Source organism: Colossoma macropomum, unplaced genomic scaffold, assembly GCF_904425465.1.
Source record: "Colossoma macropomum unplaced genomic scaffold, Colossoma_macropomum, whole genome shotgun sequence".
NCBI classification, from domain to species: domain Eukaryota; kingdom Metazoa; phylum Chordata; class Actinopteri; order Characiformes; family Serrasalmidae; genus Colossoma; species Colossoma macropomum.
This window is the reverse complement of record NW_023494793.1, coordinates 30,653,027-30,672,758: the sequence shown is the minus strand read 5'-3', so window position 1 is coordinate 30,672,758 and position 19,732 is coordinate 30,653,027. Positions and strand designations below refer to the sequence as shown.

General features: G+C 40.0%; 1 protein-coding gene across 1 annotated transcript in view; it reads right to left on the bottom strand.

Annotated features, from left to right (window-relative positions):
• si:ch211-254n4.3 (uncharacterized protein LOC100003386 homolog) overlaps positions 1 to 19,469 on the bottom strand; it is a 177,162-nt gene extending 157,693 nt beyond the window's left edge. The window contains exon 1 of the mRNA XM_036579155.1: positions 19,290 to 19,469. The gene's annotated coding sequence lies outside the window, so the exon portion shown is untranslated. The remainder of the gene's footprint in view (positions 1 to 19,289) is intronic.
• Positions 19,470 to 19,732: the final 263 nt, after the last annotated feature.

Sequence of the window (19,732 nt, the reverse complement as noted above, 5' to 3'; positions counted from 1 at the left end):
AGAGAGAAGTGGATATGCCAGCCTGACAGCAGAGTGGAGGGGGTGGTTAATTATGCTCAGAGGAACTCATTTAGCCTGAATCTGGCAACCCAACTCAGAGTGGAACTCGGCCAGATGCACACACACACACACACACACAGACAAACATAGACACACACTGGAGTACAGCCACAGAGACATGTCCAACCGCAATAAAATTCATAGAGTTTTGGAAGTGGGGCAATAGCTCAGGTCCAGCAGTCTAATTTACCCAAAAAAGTTTTCAATGTTGTGTAACAAGAAAGAGTCAGGGGTGACTGGCACACTTTTGTGCCTCAACTGGTCTCTAGGCAGAATATGTTAAACAATAAATCAAGGCTACACCAAAAATGGACAAAATGACTGCTGTTTTCTGACTGTAAGAGTAGATTTTGATCAAAAAAGTTTTGCTGTCTCCATTTGGATTTCCGTGATTAATTAGGCCTACAACAAAGTATCAAAATACAACACTGTAGAAAACATTTCAGTAGTAATGAGTATTAGAAATAGTAGTGAAAAGTGTGACAAATTAAAAAGATGTCTAGTTTTATTCTATTATGTCTATACAAGCAGAATGTAAAATGAGTTTGTGCTTGTTGTTTAAAGGTACTTTTCTGTGATACTTCTTATGTGCTATAGCTGCGCTTTGTACTGTGGAGGCTGCACGGCACTTCTCCAGTATGGGTTAGTTTTTAGCTAGCTGCAGTCTTTCTATGCTCCTTCACTAGACTAAACTGATCAGAAACTTTGACCCAAACAAAAAACAAAGGCTTTACACTGCCCTCTGGTGGTTCATCTCATGGTTCTTAAATATGAGAATGTGTAACGTTAGAGAGAAGCTGATTTGCTTATCAAAAAATCATAAACTACTATTCAACTAGTTACTCTAAAATTGAGCAGTCATAGATTTTTATAATAAATTTATCAAATAGTAGATTATGATTTGTGATAAGCTATTGCTTTAATCCAAAAATATAACGTAGTGTTCAATTTGTTGACTCTCTATTCAAAAATGTACAAATTCTGACTCATATCTAGTAAAAATAAATAGTTGTCTTTGCTTTTCTGCACCAGTCATTACTAACACATTCAAATAACACATCAAACAACAAAGATACAATGATATAATACATTCAATCACGCAAAAAAGAAAATAAAAAATACATATCCGGTTTCCTATACTGGTTTTCAGCATACTTTGTGTGGATTGTGGATTCAACTTTGGAATTTTTTATTTTTGGTGCATCACCACCATAAATAAAAGAATATTACATGTGTGTATCACTAGCACACTGTAAAAATGATCTAGAATTTAACTGAAGTCACGTGGGTACCTTTATATTTTGATAATACTAAATACTGATTAAAGCATATTGCTCTTAATTCACTATTTGATGTGAGCTAACTAACCATTTTAAGGCCTCCAGGTTATTTTCTTTTTAAAGTTAAATCAACAAATCTTCTTTACACTGCAGAGACCTTCAGCATGAGAGACCTTCACTCTCAGACCAATACCGCTCTATTGATGAAACACATCCTGCTGCATAGCTTCACCTTTACCTTCTAGTTCTTGCAGTTCTGTTGACACATTGCTCCTTGACACCGACACACACAAACAAAAACACACACACACACCTCATGCCCCACCTTCACCTCTTTACTCTCTGCACCCCACCCCACTGCAACCCAGTTCACACAAGGTACTGCACAGGCCTCTTCAACCTTCACACACACACACACATTCCACAAGCGCATCTTTGCAGGTTCACTTCAAACAGGCCTCCTCAGGCAACACTCAGGGTCTCTCACTCCCTGTTACACTCTGTGTTCTTCATGAATCTTTTTCTTTCTCTCCAGATATTTTCAACCCTTATGCACTACATTACATTTTTTACTTTTCAAAGAAGTGAAGATTATATTTATACAAAAATACATAATGTACTGCAGGGGCCTGTATGTGGGTCTGTACTTCAATTCCTCATTCTAACAACTTAAGACTGATAACTGAATAATAACCCTCTAGTTTATGAGGCCTATCATGATCATGAAATTTTGGTTGCCGATTGCTACGTAAATGATTGCGTTTAACAATTTGTCTTTTTTATTAGTTGAAACTATTAAAATACAAGCCTAAAGTTGCCAAATTGGATGATTAGCTGTTTTGCATTCTGACTGTCAATATGTAACAACGCTCAACAGACAGCTCAAATAAACAAACATTACTCACCGCCCTCTAACGGTTTTACTGAATGTTTGAACTTGCATTGTTTTCTTATGTTCCTTTTCATGACAGAATAAATGCATTTCATGATGGAAACACAACATGCTAAGCTAATAAATGTGGAAAATAATTACTGTCAGCTTAAATGATTTCGATCAGCTCAAATAACTGCAATCAAGTGAATATGTGATAACTGACAGGCCTATTGTTTCGGTAAAATTAGTGAAAAAACATCAAAATTAATAAGATTTAATTATGATCATGTTGTACACTTAAACTATTAAAACAATTATTGATATTTAAATGCTAAAATCAATCAGTCACAGTGAACTGCTGAAAAGAAAGCTAAAAAAGCTGCTTTATTCCAAGTGAGTGCTTACACATCATAGTTCACTTCACAGTGCTGGCAGATGATCACACGCTGCCGCAATGCAAACACTCCTGTATAGAAAAATGAATACAGGGGGAATGACTAATGCAGCATTGTGAACAACATTTGAAAAGAAAAGACAAAAAGAAAAAAATGCATGTAAATAAACAGTAATCATGTTTTATTTAGGTTAGGCCCTGGTAATAAGAGTTAACAACCCAGGACTAAGCTGTAGGATCATACATATCTCTGTGGGAGCACTGGCTCGAATGACTGCCACAGTTGTTCCACACAAGGCGAGATAGAGAATGGCGTCCACAGCCTCAGGTCACTCTCCGGCTGCTGTGTCAAACTGTGTTTGAGAAATGTGTCAAAGAAACGCTGCAAAAAGCTAAGATTTTAACAAAGCTTTAGTCACTAAACTAACACAGTGTGTGTACAATATTATGGCCACTGTTCGAAACTGTAATTACAGCATTAGTCTGTTAAAACTTGATATGATTCATTCAGAGAAGCCTCCCTCAAATGCAGGTTTGGGATAAAGCAGCTACTTTGCTTGAACAGTATGTCGTACACATGCTGTGTTCCAGTGGTACGATAAACACTAATATTGTAGCATACAATGAGTAAGTATAGTACATAATATATACGTATATATATAATGTATAATATAGTAAGTGTACTGTATCTCAATAGTGTAAGATTTTGATAGTTTAGTATGCAAAATATTAATGTAATGTTTTATACTAAAAGGAATAATGAATAGATGTTGCTAATAACATATCATTCTGTGACCTTGCAGTCAACTTTGGAAGTACCACAGAATTCAAACAAAAATGTTAATGACCTATTGGTTACACACACACACACACACACACACACACACACACACACACACACACACATTTTCTGAAACCGCTTATCCTTCCGGGTTGCAGGGGTGCAGAATAGGCCGTTACATCTTGAACTTGACATGAATAAACAATGTGAAAAGGCAGAAAATTGTGAAACTTCAGTAATTTTTTCCATGCATATCAGACACAACACATTTCTTCTATTTTGGCCATGTTGCTTGAGCCACAAAAAAGAAAAGAAAAAAACAAACAAATCAGATACTCTTTGTTCCTCACAAAGAGCAAACAGTGGATTTGCTCATTGGGTGGGCTACTTTCCATTTTGGAAACATAAAGACAGTGCAGATATTTTCAACACCTCATTCAGGAGCTGAAACTCTGAGTGCTTTTGCAGATGGTTTAAAGTCTGTAAACTAGTTTTGAGCTGCTTTTGGAGATGCAAGCATTACATGCAATAAAGCAGAGGATTAACTTTTGTCAAAAAACGTTTGTCAAAAAGTTAAGATTGCTGGGACACAACCAAAAGGTCTTTCAAATTGAATTATTGAGCTGATTAATCCATTATGCCCCTTGTATAAAGGCCTTTGGGCACATAGTCAGTATTCAAAATGGTTGCCATATATTTCCAACTGCACAGCTTTATAGTAGGACTGTCACAATCATGAAATTTTAGCTGACAATTGCCATGCAAATAAGTGTGATTAACAATTTAATTGTCCTCTTATGTTCGTTGCATGCAGCTATTAAATTGTAAGCCTAAAGTGGGTAATTTGTCTGATTAACTATCTTGCTTCCTAGCTGTCGATACTTAGGGGCTCCCAACTGAAGACAGAAACAGCTTGAGCTTAAATAAACAAACATTATTCAGCGTTGCCCAGTAAAGGTGTTATTAACAAACATCAAATAAACAAACATTACTCACTGGTCACCTCTTAAGGTGTTAAATAACATCAAATAAACAAATATTACTCACTGCCGCCCTTTAAAGGTGTTAACAAAGATCAAATAGACAAACATTACCCACCACCGCCCCCTAAAGGTGTTAACAAACATCAAATAAACAAACATTACCCACTGCTGCCCTCTAAATGTGTTAACAACCATGAAATAAACAAACGTTACTCACTGGTACCCTCTTAAGGTGTTAACAAACATCAAATAAACAAACATTACTCACTGCTGCCTTCTAAAGGTTTTATAGCACCAAGTCAGATGTTAAAACTTCGACTTTTGGAAGACCCATGACATGTCTCAGTAAATTTTCTCTGCCTTTCTTATTTCCTCTAATTCCATGTATCTGACTCAAACCAACTGATAAAATACCCTATTAAAAAGCTAATAACTGTGGAAAATAATTGCGGTCAGCTTAAATAATTGCAGTCTTCTCAAATGACTGTGATCAGGAAATTATGTAATAATTATGACAGGCCTACTTTATATCAGTGTCACATCTGACAAGCCAACCTGTTCAATCTTGAACGGTGTGTGTTTTGTACCTCTGGATCTGCCTCCTTCTCAGTTTTGTACACATCAATAATTGTGATGAAGAGCCAACTGTATTTGCCAGTACTCTTTTTAGTGCTTGGTTCTGATATCAGATGTTTTATAAAAGAAAAATTATTGATGACAAAAGTCAAATCTACTGATGTAGTAAGGTTGGCAATAAACAGACTCTGAAAAAAGTGACCTTAAGGGCCTACAGTGCTACCTAGACTAAATTTATTTGGCACAAAATATGAGTTTGACATTTGACTAGATTTCTATGGGGAAATGTTTCTAGCAAGCAAGATGGAAGCAATGCCACAAATCTCCACTCGTACATGCGACTTCAAACTGAGACGCTAATCCTGGTTCTTGATGTCACTCCATTGTGTGCTGCATTGTGGGGGGGACACTTCATCTAACTGAATAACTGCAGTACTTCAAATTACCTCTAGGGGCACAGTATCACAAGTTGAAAACCTTAGCTCATCAGCTTGTTTTCGACAGCTTTGAGTGGCTGTTCCCATGACATGGCCAGGTTTGTAACAAAGAAAAGTAATTGTTTTGAGCAAGAGCCCAGCTCCATTTCATCATCTCTGAAATGGAGCTCTGAAATCCCTTTTTTTCTCTTCTAGCACAGGCTTTTCACGCCTTCTATCAGTGGTATCATGCCACGCAGAGCTCTCTAGGCCAGAGTACATATGAGCACAGACACAGCACAAAATGTGCATTGACGCCATCACAATATGCGCCCATAAGCGCCTGAATTTAATGTTCAGTTTACTAAGAGTTCAGCTTATCATGCAAACTGCTTCCTCATGAGGCACAGGGTTTAAAAGAGTCTTCTCACATATGTACTTCAGGTTCTGAGAGTTAAACAGTGGTATTCTGGTGGTAAATATTCTTTCAATGCTTGGTCAAGGCTCATGCCTCCATCTCACCGCTGAGTCTGATGCCGTTGTTGATGCAAGTCTCTCAACGTTGAGATCCTAAAGTACATTTATGCCTGGTTTTAGCCCTCTGGGGTCCACGCTTGTGTCTGAAATTCAATGTTTCTATATATGCTTCTCTATCTTTATGATAATACAGTGCAGAAATATGGCTCAAACATTTCCTGAATCTATAGAGACTGACCTTTCAATTTCATCTTATCACGAGATCATAGGTGACTCATATCCGGGGTTATGAAGCTAGGAAGAAGGACTGAGAAACACATCTGCTGCATCCAAAACTACATACTACCATACTAATTAGTATGTTAAAGTTAGTACGCAACCATTACAAGTCCATTCATCTGTATATTATGTATAGTATAGCACAGGGGCGCCCAATCTTATCCGCAAAGGGCCTGTGTGGCTGCAGGTTTTCACTCCAACAAAGCAGGAGATCACCTGATGAAATGTTTGAAGACTAAGACCAACTGATTAAACAAGTAGAATCAGGTGTGCTTCAGCTTGTTTGGAGTGAAAACCTGAAGCCACACCAGCCCTTTTCAAATAAGATTGGACACCCCTGGTATAGTAGTACGTGGTTTTGGACTCATCATGTGCCTCTTACCATGTGTGATTGGTGGATTCGTGTGTCCATCCACATTTTGTGTAAAACTGGCCGATGGACCCTCAGGAAATCACACAGGACTTACCCATCACATTAAAAAACCCTTCACTCTTCATTCAGTCGACATCAGGGACACGTGAAATGGCATGCAAAGAGTTTACAGCTTCTGAGGTTGCTGTAGCAGTAGTGACAAAGATAACAGCTTTTTGATAAGAAACATATGTATATTATGTTAAGAAGATGTGTAAAAATTAAGAAAATACCCCAAGGTTTAAAAGGCAGAAGAAAATTTGATCCGTAACCAGCAGCTGCGAGTATTTTCGAACATTAGTATATCAAGCAGAATATGTAATCAGCTGCACGTGTGATAACGCCACCTACTTTTTGTGGAAAACTCCAATGCTTTGCGCGGCCCTCCATCAAAAGCATAGCCAAGAGGAAGACACATGCATTTTGCGTTCTGTCATGTACACGGCCCACAAACTGCACGTTTAGGCTCATGAGCATGTTTCGTACATAAAACATTGCCAGAATGCATTTGCACCTGAAATTGTTGCAAGAAGCTCAGCACATCAGACCCTCAGTGTCTACTGTTTTACAGTGTATATGAGAGCTACAGAGACACAGCACACAAAGGGATTTACCAGAAAAATACAAATCATAAAATATCCACAGAACTACTACAGGCAATAAATGTTTTCATCATTACTTTGAACATCCATGAGGATTTTGTGTCAGCATTAGGTGGATTGATAACAGTATCTGCTCATGTGATGATCGTAATAAACATTGTTTTTGGCATTATGTATAAGAATCTTTGCTATATGGCACTTATTATTCACTGAAACTGCCGTTTGAGCAAGTCCACACCATAAACCAATGAAACCTTCAAGCTAAAAGAGCAAAAAATGATTTGAAGTCATGCAAATGAAAGAGGACATCAGCAAATTATGAAAAGGCCACTGTGTGAGAGCGTGAAGCAGTTCTGACATTAGTGAAATGTCGTGTAGCATCACAGTTAACACCGCCATAATCACACAGATCCAGTGTGAACCCTGCACAGGGCGAAAGAACAGATCAGTCAGTGCTAAAAAAGAGAGAGAGAGAGAGAGAGAGAGAGAGAGAGAGGCAGAGTGGGAGAGAGTGAGAGAGAGTTAGCAAAGAGCTTAAAGGTCATTGTCCATTTTAAACTGCAGATTACAAAGAGAAGAGGTCAAAATGTCTTCTTTCAAATCAGCTTTTGTTAAAACGGTTATTGAGATGATAAAATATTAGGAATTACAGGAGCTCAAAGTGCTCCTGGAGGTCACAGTGTCAAAGTCTAATACAGGACATAGAGCCAGTTTCCCAAACCAGGCTTAAGCCAGATTAAAAAGAATTTCCAATGTTGTTGATTCCCCATTAGCACGACAATGTAGTCCAAGACTAAGCCTAATCCATGTCCAGGATATCGGTCTGTAGAGTATAACTCTACAGAACGTCCAGAATTCCATGCTGAAGACATACATACTCTGATGATTTAGTTTATATATTCATTGATGGATGGACTTAAGAGTACACAGACAGATCAACTGACGAATAGATGGGTGGACAGATGAATGCAGGATGGTTGAATAGATGAGAAGTAGACAGTTGGATGGATGCATGGATAGATGGATGGATGGATGGATAGATAGATAGATAGATAGATGGATGGACATAAGAGAAGTAGATGGATAGGTCAACTATGGATGAACAGGTAGATAGACGTATGCTGGATGGTTGAATAGATGAGAGGTAGGCAGACTGATGGATGGATGAATGATGGGAGGAGGGATGTAACAAGCAGAAGGACAGATGGACGAATGGATGGATGATTAGGTGCATGGATGGAAGAGAAGTAGATGACAGATGGTTGGATAGATCAGTGGATGGGTGGTTGATGGATGGAGGGATGAAACAGAAGCAGATGGATGGATGGATGGATGGATGCATGTATGGAAGGATAGAAGAGAAGTGGACAGTCAGATGGATGAAAGAGAAGTAGATGACGGATGGTTGGATAGATCAATGGATGGATTGATGATGGATGGAGGGATGTAACAGAAGCTGAAAGTCAAGAGTCATTTCTACACCACACCATCTGATTTCACTATGGAGTTCTCCTTCTCAAAATTCTACAAAGGGAAGGTCATAATCACAGTTTCCCAAGAACAAGCTCAGAATTTAATGACAGACATCTTAGCAAATGTAGCCCTGCATGTGATAACCATACCTATCCACAAGGCATTAATACAAAAAAATGGTGGCAAACTGCGGTGATTCCTGATTGAGACATGAACAAGTCAACGTAACTAGTATAATCAGGCCTTGTGGTGCAGAGCTGGAACAAAAACCCGCAGACACTGTAGCCCTTCATGGATTCGGCTGAGTAGCCATTGCTTAAGTACTGGCTGACAGAGTGAGAGCCCAGAAGGAAGGAAGGATTTAGAGGAGGACAGAAATGTGTGGCAGAGCCTGCAGGTGGAGAGCAGGGAGGGAATCCCCAGTGAGCCTCTTTCAGGGCTATTATCTTTCTCTCTGTCCTCTTTCTCTCCAGAGAGATGAAATAGAGGAAGCACAGGATGAGGGACCGTGCGTGGCTTTTTTCAGGCTGTTTAAGCAGGTCTGGGAATGAGGTACGAGAGAGCAAAGCAGAACAGAACGGACTACATAGGGATGGCCCAATCAAGTGATCCTAGTCCTTGTATTGAGAATCTGCAGATACTGATCGAATCCTGCGCCAACATTTGGATTTTCTTAGATAATACAATAAATACCAGACTTATCACATACTAAGGTTTATTGTTCAGTAACTACAGGGACTTATATGCAAACTGGCTAAGCTATTCTTAAGTTATAGATGTATGTAATAAAACTGTGAGCCCCTTAAAAGGCCATGGGCCCATCGGCAGGCCCAAAGTTTTATTACACACTTCTATAACTTCAAATCTCCTTACATTAACTTACATTGAAAGTTCAGAGCATTTTTAGCCTCTCCTGTAAAGTTATTATTTTACAAATACAGTCACTTCACTTCATTGTTGTGTTTATCGTGAATATGTATAGTGTGATGCATGTTGAAGAAAACACTTTTGGATTAACTTTTTGAAATGACCATTTTATAATGTCTCAAATACTTAACTTTCACTGCACAATGCAGACAACAATGATGATATGAGAAGTGATAAACTCTGATTAAAATAGTGTGTCTCTGACTGAACGTACTACTATTTTCTTTTTTTTTTCATTAGAATGCACAAAATTGCAAAAGCAGTATTTTCTATTGTGCAAAACAAAAATAATAATATACAACAGCTAACAGGCAGAAAAACAACATTCTCTTAACTGCTTTTTCTAATGCTTCTACAACAAAGAAACATGCATTTTTATTTTCTTTATAGTCTTACAAAAATGGTACATGTTTAATTTTTATAGTGATGCAAGTTTGCTGTGACAGTAGCCACCGCTGCTCTACATATTGTACATACAATACTAGGAGTGAAAAAAAATCACGTATGAAGTATTTTTATAGGCTAAAAGTTCAGGGTAGAGTACTTTTTGAGCCGTGCACATATCCCCTGTAATTGGTCATTTAGCTGAATGGTTAAGTCACTTGCTGTCCTTGAGGAGAGCATAGTTCAAGCCTGGCGCAAGTAATCGGTCATTGGTTCTAACGCTACACTCCTGGCATCTAATGACATCACTCCAGCACTGTGCATGTGCAATTATTTGATGCATTCTGTCATCGTAGCCCTTATTGGTTTGCTTATTGTGGAAGCTCATTGCACAATAATGGTTTATCCTGCAGGCCTAACTTTGGTAGTTCAAGTCTGTCCAACATGCAGAGTATGCCTCGACTCAAGTGAGGAAAATGCACCTGATTCACATTCAGTTTGTTGCAACATACATGTATAACTGTGAAAGTTAACAACTGCAGAAAATACTTGAAGTCAGGCAATTATGTAAGAAGTGCCTACACTGGACTTTAACTGGACTTAACATAGCTGATGCTGATCGTTCCAATATGCCTTGAACGATTTTTAGGTCAGATCGGGACGTCCCCAGTGGGAAAAGAAGAAATGTTCTGAAATAATTGCATTGTCCCCAGGAGTCTTCTTCTAAAACCTCATGTTCATTTTCCACTCAGAGACGCCAAGAGATCTCCTTACAGCAAACCGTCCCAGTCTAGCGCCGGGTTCTGCCTGAACAGACAGAACAAGGCCTGTATTAATATGAGAAAATCTCGAGACATTCATCAGAACCCTCCGGATACACACGCAGGCACGGGGAGACGTACGCACACACAGAGGTATTCAGATGCTCTGTCTTTGTTAATGTCTTTGATGGATTAATCACCTAACAGGCGATCAATTACAGGATAATGGGTGAGCGGAGGTCTGTTAGACATTAATCCCCCCTCCCCAGCAGCTCTCAGCGGTTTTGAAGTAGGTGAAACTGAACACTGCTCAGCCACACACACACACTCAAACACAATGCCACACGGTCCTGCATCGCTCCCACGTGGGCTGACCTCTCACCCTTAGCCATCAGCAATTCCCACAAATAACCACACTGTAATAATACCCCAACAGCACCACGGACACACACATACAGAGCAACCCGCGCAGAGATGAGGGGGGGTACTCTAATTAATCAGACAGGAATAGGATCAGAGCAATAGGAGCTGGAAGGTTATTATTACTGCTGCTGCTGCTGTAATACACCGAAATGCTCCTAAATACATAAAATACAGTCATAAAACTAATTGGAAGAAAACTGTTTCTCTGCAAAATGGAGGAAAAAAGAAATAAGGGACAAAAAGAGATGGGGGGGAGAGAAAGAGAGAGTGAGAGACAGAGAGACAGAGAGACAGTGAGACAGAGAGACAGTAAGACAGAGAGAGACAGAGGCAGTGAGAGAGAGAGAAATGAAATGGCATAAAGAAGAGAACACAGACAATAAGGAAAGCAAAAGAGGGAGTTAAAGAGAGAGACAGAGAGAAAGAATATGAGAAAGGGAAAGAAAGAGAATACAGTAGACACGGAGAGTGACAATGGGTGAAAGAGAGAGAGAGAGAGAGAGAGAGAGAGAGAGAGAGAGAGAAAAGAAGAAAGAGAGAAAACAGTAGACAGGGAGAGAGACAAAGGGTGAAAGTGAAAGAGAGAGAGAGAGAGAGAGAGAGAGAGAGAGGGAGAGAGAGAGAGAGTAAAAATGTGGGAGAAAAAGAAAGAGAGAAAGAAATAGAGAGAGACAGAGAGAGAGAGAGAGTAAAAATGTGGGAGAAAAAGAAAGAGAGAAAGAAATAGAGAGAGAGAGAGAAGGTGAACGAGTGAGTGAGAGAGAGGGAGAGAATGGGTGAAAGAGAGAGAGAATGATTTAAAGAGAGAGAGAGTGAGTGAGAGAGAGGGAGAGAATGGGTTAAAGAGTGAATAAGAGAAAGGAAAAGAACAGGTGACAGAAAGAGAGAGAGAGAGAGAGAGAGAGAGAGAGAGAGAGAGAATGAGTGAAAGAGAGAGACAAAGAGTGAGTGAGTGAGAGAGAGAGAGCGAGAGAATGAGTGAAAGAGTGAGAGAGAGAGAGGGAGAGAATGGGTGAAAGAGGGAAAGAGAGAGAGGGAAAGAATGAGTGAAAGAGAGAGAGAAGGAGAGAGAGAAAGAGAAGATGAAAGAGTGTAAGAGAGAGAAAATGGGTGAAAGAGGGAAAAAGAGAGGCAAAGCAACAGAGAAAGAGAGAGAAAAAGCGGGAGAGAAAGAATGCGAGAGAGAAGGTGAAAGAGTGAGTGAGTGAGAGAGAGAGAGATAATGAGTGAAACAGACAGAAAGAGAGAAGGCAGAAAGAGTGAGAGAGAGGGGAAGAAATAGAAAATTAGGGGAAAGAGAGAGAGACAGACAGAGAGAGAGAGAGACACAGAGAGAGAGACTGTGAGACACTTTGAGGAAATCAGAGCGATAAGGGAAAAGCGGAAGATGTGAGGACACGAGATAAATAGGTTTTTAAACAAGGTTTTTTGGAAATAAAAGAAAGGAAAATGCACCGGATACACAAAGGCCTGAAATTACTCCACTTTAGACAGCCGCTCTTGTGCAAGTCGCCAAACATAATTAGCTCTCTCTGTTTCTCTCTCTCTCTTTCTTTCCTCTGCTTCCTGCTGTTACAGTGATTAGTAAATCACCATCGTGAGCTCTCCACTCATTGTAAACTCACTCTAATTACACTGCATTGTTCTTGAGTGCTGGCAGCAGACCTCGCCTGCAGACTGCAGCGTAACTTTGCCCCCATTTTCAACCTGTTTATACTTATTTGCCAACTCACAAATTATTATAGATGAGCTGTGATCAGACTGCTGCACAGCTTGGCTCACCCGGGTGCACTAGCATCAAAAGAGAGCAACTCAAATCACTCAGGCTGTGTCCAAAATTGCATGCTATTATCCTAAACCACACTACAATTCTGAATGTGCTCCTAATTGTGGTGTACTGTTTAGTATATTAGTATGCTGGTTTAGGACACAACCTCAGACTGGTGTGTCCTAACTGAAATGAGGTACTACAGAAATAGTAATTCTAATAATAATTTTAGCAAGGATTATATGAGCCATAGTGAGGGATGCACTGTTTTGGGTACTACTGCACCAAACTGGCAGGTGGAACCAATTAGAGTCCATTTCAATACATTTCATAGGGAATCTCAAGGGGGTCTACATGGCTGGAAAGGAAACTAGCACAAACCAGCACTCAGTTAACCTAAGTATAAGTTAAAGGGGAATTACACCAATTTTTCAAAATTTCTGCATAATTAAAATGTTAAAATCTAAATAAAGTCATTCAGAGTAGTTTGATGTGAAATGCACCAATCTAGAGAAACATATCAAGCCCGAGTGATTTACAACAGTGGTGATCCTGAGAATTTAGTGCCTCTAACAGTTAGCATTAAAGCACCTCTCAAACTACCTCATGTAAAGAAATGACACAAACTGGTTATAAATTATTGCCTGATGCCTAATATTTTATAATTCTTCTGCAAAGGTTTTGGCCTAAAATGTATGTGTAATATACATGCAGGGTGCTGTAAGAAATATTTACTACTATTTTATCATTACCAATTACATTTAAAACACAGAATGCACAGTTGATGGTTCATGAGTCTTCTTGGATAGCAATAAAGTGGCTACATTTGCACTGCAGACATCATGACCCCTGGTTCCTATCATGATACCTTTCCCTACAATGCACCATTTCACATAAATGACTTTGGTACATCTCTACAACTGGACTATGTAGAACATGCAGTCGGTGGAGACCCCTTTTAAGAGCAGCCTATTTAGTACTTTGGCATAACTATAAAAACCTAATTTCTCAGCTTTTCAGCTTCAACATAAAGTGGCCAGCTGACCACTTCACCAATATAAAGGCTCAGTAACACTTGTAGTTCAATGTGTGAGCACTGTCAATAATTATTTTCTATCTCTGCCTCTTACACAGCAGAATGTAGCTATAGACTACCAATGTGAGCTCTGAAACTGCAGAAATACCCCAAAATGCCCCCCAAAAAAGCAGCTGCTTACTCCCTTAAACTCTTACTTCTGTTGTACTCGTATTCCTCTGCTGAGACCTAATTTCTAAAGGCTTTAAAAGACATTAGTGCAGCAGCTGATTTCCGTCACAAAGTGTCTGTATATTAAAAGTCATGTCACGTAGGTAACCTCTACCTACATGTCTGAAGAGATAATTGATCAGTGAAGAACTGAAAAGAAACTGCAACACTAAACTCAAGATGAACAGCTGAGAAGCTGATGTGCATTGAGATATTCGCCTGTTCTCTGGCTTTAGGGCAAGTTTTCAGTAGGGTTCTTACAGTGTTGGGATTTTCATTAGTTTTTAATTTTATTGAGGTTTTCATTTTCGTTTTTTGTTTCAGGTTAGTTTCAGTTCATTTTAAGGTGCATTAATAGTTTGTGTGTTTTTTTTTTTTAATTCGGTTTCAGTTTCCCTAAGCTTTATCTTTCTGCTCCTAGCTTTACACTCATTCACAGAAAAATGAAACTGAACACTGCTCAGCCACACACACACACTCAAACACAATGCCACACGGTCCTGCATCGCTCCCACGTGGGCTGACCTCTCACCCTTAGCCATCAGCAATTCCCACAAATAACCACACTGTAATAATACCCCAACAGCACCACGGACACACACATACAGAGCAACCCGCGCAGAGATGAGGGGGGGTACTCTAATTAATCAGACAGGAATAGGATCAGAGCAATAGGAGCTGGAAGGTTATTATTACTGCTGCTGCTGCTGTAATACACCAAAATGCTCCTAAATACATAAAATACAGACATAAAACTAATTGGAAGAAAACTGTTTCTCTGCAAAATGGAGGAAAAAAAGAAATAAGGGACAAAAAGAGATGGGGGGGAGAGAAAGAGAGAGTGAGAGACAGAGAGACAGAGAGACAGTGAGACAGAGAGACAGTAAGACAGAGAGAGACAGAGGCAGTGAGAGAGAGAGAAATGAAATGGCATAAAGAAGAGAACACAGACAATAAGGAAAGCAAAAGAGGGAGTTAAAGAGAGAGACAGAGAGAAAGAATATGAGAAAGGGAAAGAAAGAGAATACAGTAGACATGGAGAGTGACAATGGGTGAAAGAGAGAGAGAGAGAGAGAGTGAGAGAGAGAGAGAGAGAGAAAAGAAGAAAGAGAGAGAAAACAGTAGACAGGGAGAGAGACAAAGGGTGAAAGTGAAAGAGAGAGAGAGAGAGAGAGAGAGAGAGAGGGAGAGAGAGAGAGAGTAAAAATGTGGGAGAAAAAGAAAGAGAGAAAGAAATAGAGAGAGACAGAGAGAGAGAGAGAGTAAAAATGTGGGAGAAAAAGAAAGAGAGAAAGAAATAGAGAGAGAGAGAGAAGGTGAACGAGTGAGTGAGAGAGAGGGAGAGAATGGGTGAAAGAGAGAGAGAATGATTTAAAGAGAGAGAGAGTGAGAGAGAGGGAGAGAATGGGTTAAAGAGTGAATAAGAGAAAGGAAAAGAACGGGTGACAGAAAGAGAGAGAGAGAGAGAATGAGTGAAAGAGAGAGACAAAGAGTGAGTGAGTGAGAGAGAGAGAGCGAGAGAATGAGTGAAAGAGTGAGAGAGAGAGAGGGAGAGAATGGGTGAAAGAGGGAAAGAGAGAGAGGGAAAGAATGAGTGAAAGAGAGAGAGAAGGAGAGAGAGAAAGAGAAGATGAAAGAGTGTAAGAGAGAGAAAATGGGTGAAAGAGGGAAAAAGAGAGGCAAAGCAACAGAGAAAGAGAGAGAAAAAGCGGGAGAGAAAGAATGAGAGAGAGAAGGTGAAAGAGTGAGTGAGTGAGAGAGAGAGAGATAATGAGTGAAACAGACAGAAAGAGAGAAGGCAGAAAGAGTGAGAGAGAGGGGAAGAAATAGAAAATTAGGGGAAAGAGAGAGAGACAGACAGAGAGAGAGAGAGACACAGAGAGAGAGACTGTGAGACACTTTGAGGAAATCAGAGCGATAAGGGAAAAGCGGAAGATGTGAGGACACGAGATAAATAGGTTTTTAAACAAGGTTTTTTGGAAATAAAAGAAAGGAAAATGCACCGGATACACAAAGGCCTGAAATTACTCCACTTTAGACAGCCGCTCTTGTGCAAGTCGCCAAACATAATTAGCTCTCTCTGTTTCTCTCTCTCTCTTTCTTTCCTCTGCTTCCTGCTGTTACAGTGATTAGTAAATCACCATCGTGAGCTCTCCACTCATTGTAAACTCACTCTAATTACACTGCATTGTTCTTGAGTGCTGGCAGCAGACCTCGCCTGCAGACTGCAGCGTAACTTTGCCCCCATTTTCAACCTGTTTATACTTATTTGCCAACTCACAAATTATTATAGATGAGCTGTGATCAGACTGCTGCACAGCTTGGCTCACCCGGGTGCACTAGCATCAAAAGAGAGCAACTCAAATCACTCAGGCTGTGTCCAAAATTGCATGCTATTATCCTAAACCACACTACAATTCTGAATGTGCTCCTAATTGTGGTGTACTGTTTAGTATATTAGTATGCTGGTTTAGGACACAACCTCAGACTGGTGTGTCCTAACTGAAATGAGGTACTACAGAAATAGTAATTCTAATAATAATTTTAGCAAGGATTATATGAGCCATAGTGAGGGATGCACTGTTTTGGGTACTACTGCACCAAACTGGCAGGTGGAACCAATTAGAGTCCATTTCAATACATTTCATAGGGAATCTCAAGGGGGTCTACATGGCTGGAAAGGAAACTAGCACAAACCAGCACTCAGTTAACCTAAGTATAAGTTAAAGGGGAATTACACCAATTTTTCAAAATTTCTGCATAATTAAAATGTTAAAATCTAAATAAAGTCATTCAGAGTAGTTTGATGTGAAATGCACCAATCTAGAGAAACATATCAAGCCCGAGTGATTTACAACAGTGGTGATCCTGAGAATTTAGTGCCTCTAACAGTTAGCATTAAAGCACCTCTCAAACTACCTCATGTAAAGAAATGACACAAACTGGTTATAAATTATTGCCTGATGCCTAATATTTTATAATTCTTCTGCAAAGGTTTTGGCCTAAAATGTATGTGTAATATACATGCAGGGTGCTGTAAGAAATATTTACTACTATTTTATCATTACCAATTACATTTAAAACACAGAATGCACAGTTGATGGTTCATGAGTCTTCTTGGATAGCAATAAAGTGGCTACATTTGCACTGCAGACATCATGACCCCTGGTTCCTATCATGATACCTTTCCCTACAATGCACCATTTCACATAAATGACTTTGGTACATCTCTACAACTGGACTATGTAGAACATGCAGTCGGTGGAGACCCCTTTTAAGAGCAGCCTATTTAGTACTTTGGCATAACTATAAAAACCTAATTTCTCAGCTTTTCAGCTTCAACATAAAGTGGCCAGCTGACCACTTCACCAATATAAAGGCTCAGTAACACTTGTAGTTCAATGTGTGAGCACTGTCAATAATTATTTTCTATCTCTGCCTCTTACACAGCAGAATGTAGCTATAGACTACCAATGTGAGCTCTGAAACTGCAGAAATACCCCAAAATGCCCCCCAAAAAAGCAGCTGCTTACTCCCTTAAACTCTTACTTCTGTTGTACTCGTATTCCTCTGCTGAGACCTAATTTCTAAAGGCTTTAAAAGACATTAGTGCAGCAGCTGATTTCCGTCACAAAGTGTCTGTATATTAAAAGTCATGTCACGTAGGTAACCTCTACCTACATGTCTGAAGAGATAATTGATCAGTGAAGAACTGAAAAGAAACTGCAACACTAAACTCAAGATGAACAGCTGAGAAGCTGATGTGCATTGAGATATTCGCCTGTTCTCTGGCTTTAGGGCAAGTTTTCAGTAGGGTTCTTACAGTGTTGGGATTTTCATTAGTTTTTAATTTTATTGAGGTTTTCATTTTCGTTTTTTGTTTCAGGTTAGTTTCAGTTCATTTTAAGGTGCATTAATAGTTTGTGTGTTTTTTTTTTTTAATTCGGTTTCAGTTTCCCTAAGCTTTATCTTTCTGCTCCTAGCTTTACACTCATTCACAGAAAAATGAAAACTAAAGGTTTTACTCAGTAATTCTCAGCAGTTAGTTTTGCAGTGAACATTATAGCTTTACTTAGCTCCTATGTTTTTGAAAACTGTCATTTTTATTTTTTATTCTGGTAACAAGCTCATTTTTTCACAGCTAGTTTTCATTTTAGTAATAGCTTTAGTTAATCAAATGAATTTTACTCTTTATTATCAGAACCTGCTGCATAGCCAGCAACATCGATTTACTCAACAGATACAACGATTTCCGTTCAGAATCAAGATCTGTGCAGTAAAATGACATTTTTTCATCTCTTTGGGGAAGGGGCTGTGTTGTGACCACGCCCCGTGATAAAGATATGACCACGCCCCATGCTAACAATGTTATTTGAGAACCTTACATTTACTGTTTTGGTGCTGAATCAATAATAAACTTTTTTTTGTGATTTTTCACATAAAAGAAGTCACCAGAACACATCAAAGACACATCAAAGAAATATTGCTTAGGGGAGGGACCCCCACACACACTCTCTCTGTTCCTGGTTAGTCAGTATGGATGGTCACGTACAGCACAGTATTGTTCCAGCTGATTCATAAGACTGAATCAGACTGAACTACGTAGCGTTCAGAAAGCCCGAACGTTATTTATCCCACCCGTTTCCCAAAAGACTCCGCCCTCTTACTGAGGGATTGGCGGGTAGTTGTGAGCCTTAGCGCAGGAGGGCGGGGTTTGTCGGAAAACAGGTGGGAAAAAAACACCAACCCCGGCGGCGAGCTGGCAGGCAGAGAGGAGCGAGACGTGAGGCGCGAGCGCACCGTCCTGCAGCAGCTGCAGCAGCAGAAATCCTCACTGCTTCATTTCCTCACACATTCCACCTCCAACAGCCCATCAGCCACTTTACTCTCACATCTCACACACAAATGTTAATGAAGTTCCACCAGTGCGCCGTTCACCACAGCAGGAAGATAAACAAGCCTCAAGTTTTCATTAATACAGTTTGCCAGTTCTTTTTTTTATTTTTTTATCTAACTAAACCAGCTTATGTAGCTACAGCATTTCAGGCACAAACCCAAAAGCCATGTTCTTTTCCCTCCATCCCAAACTGCGCCAAAATCTTTGAGAAAACCAAAAAATTGGAGAATAAAAATGCATAAAAACAATATTTGATACAAATGTTTTTTACATTACCTGTTGGCTTTTATTCCTGCCAGAAGCCCGCTCTCATTGCCCTTCCATTACGAGCCATAAAGGGACCGGACAGATCTCCTCCTCCTCCTCCCCGTTAAAAGGCTCCGGCGCTCCGCTCCAGCACGCGCTGCACAAATCCCCCCTTAACCCGGCGCGCGCTGTCTCTGCACTTCAACCCCTCAGAAAAAGAATAGCTCTGCGGTTTAACTGGCGGTATTGGCGTTACCGCGCGCTCACATAAAACATCCGAAAAAAGTGCGAGCCGGCCTGCGCTGGACTGGGCTGGACTGGCTGGGCGGCGCGCGCGCGCGACCTCGGACGCGCGCCTTCGGAAAGTTGCCGCTCGCCCGCTCGCTCGCGCCGCGTGCCTCACTCACTCAGCGACGTCGCCATCGCAACCGAGGAGCCAAACTTCGCCTCAGTGCTTTAATTTGCTTTTCGGA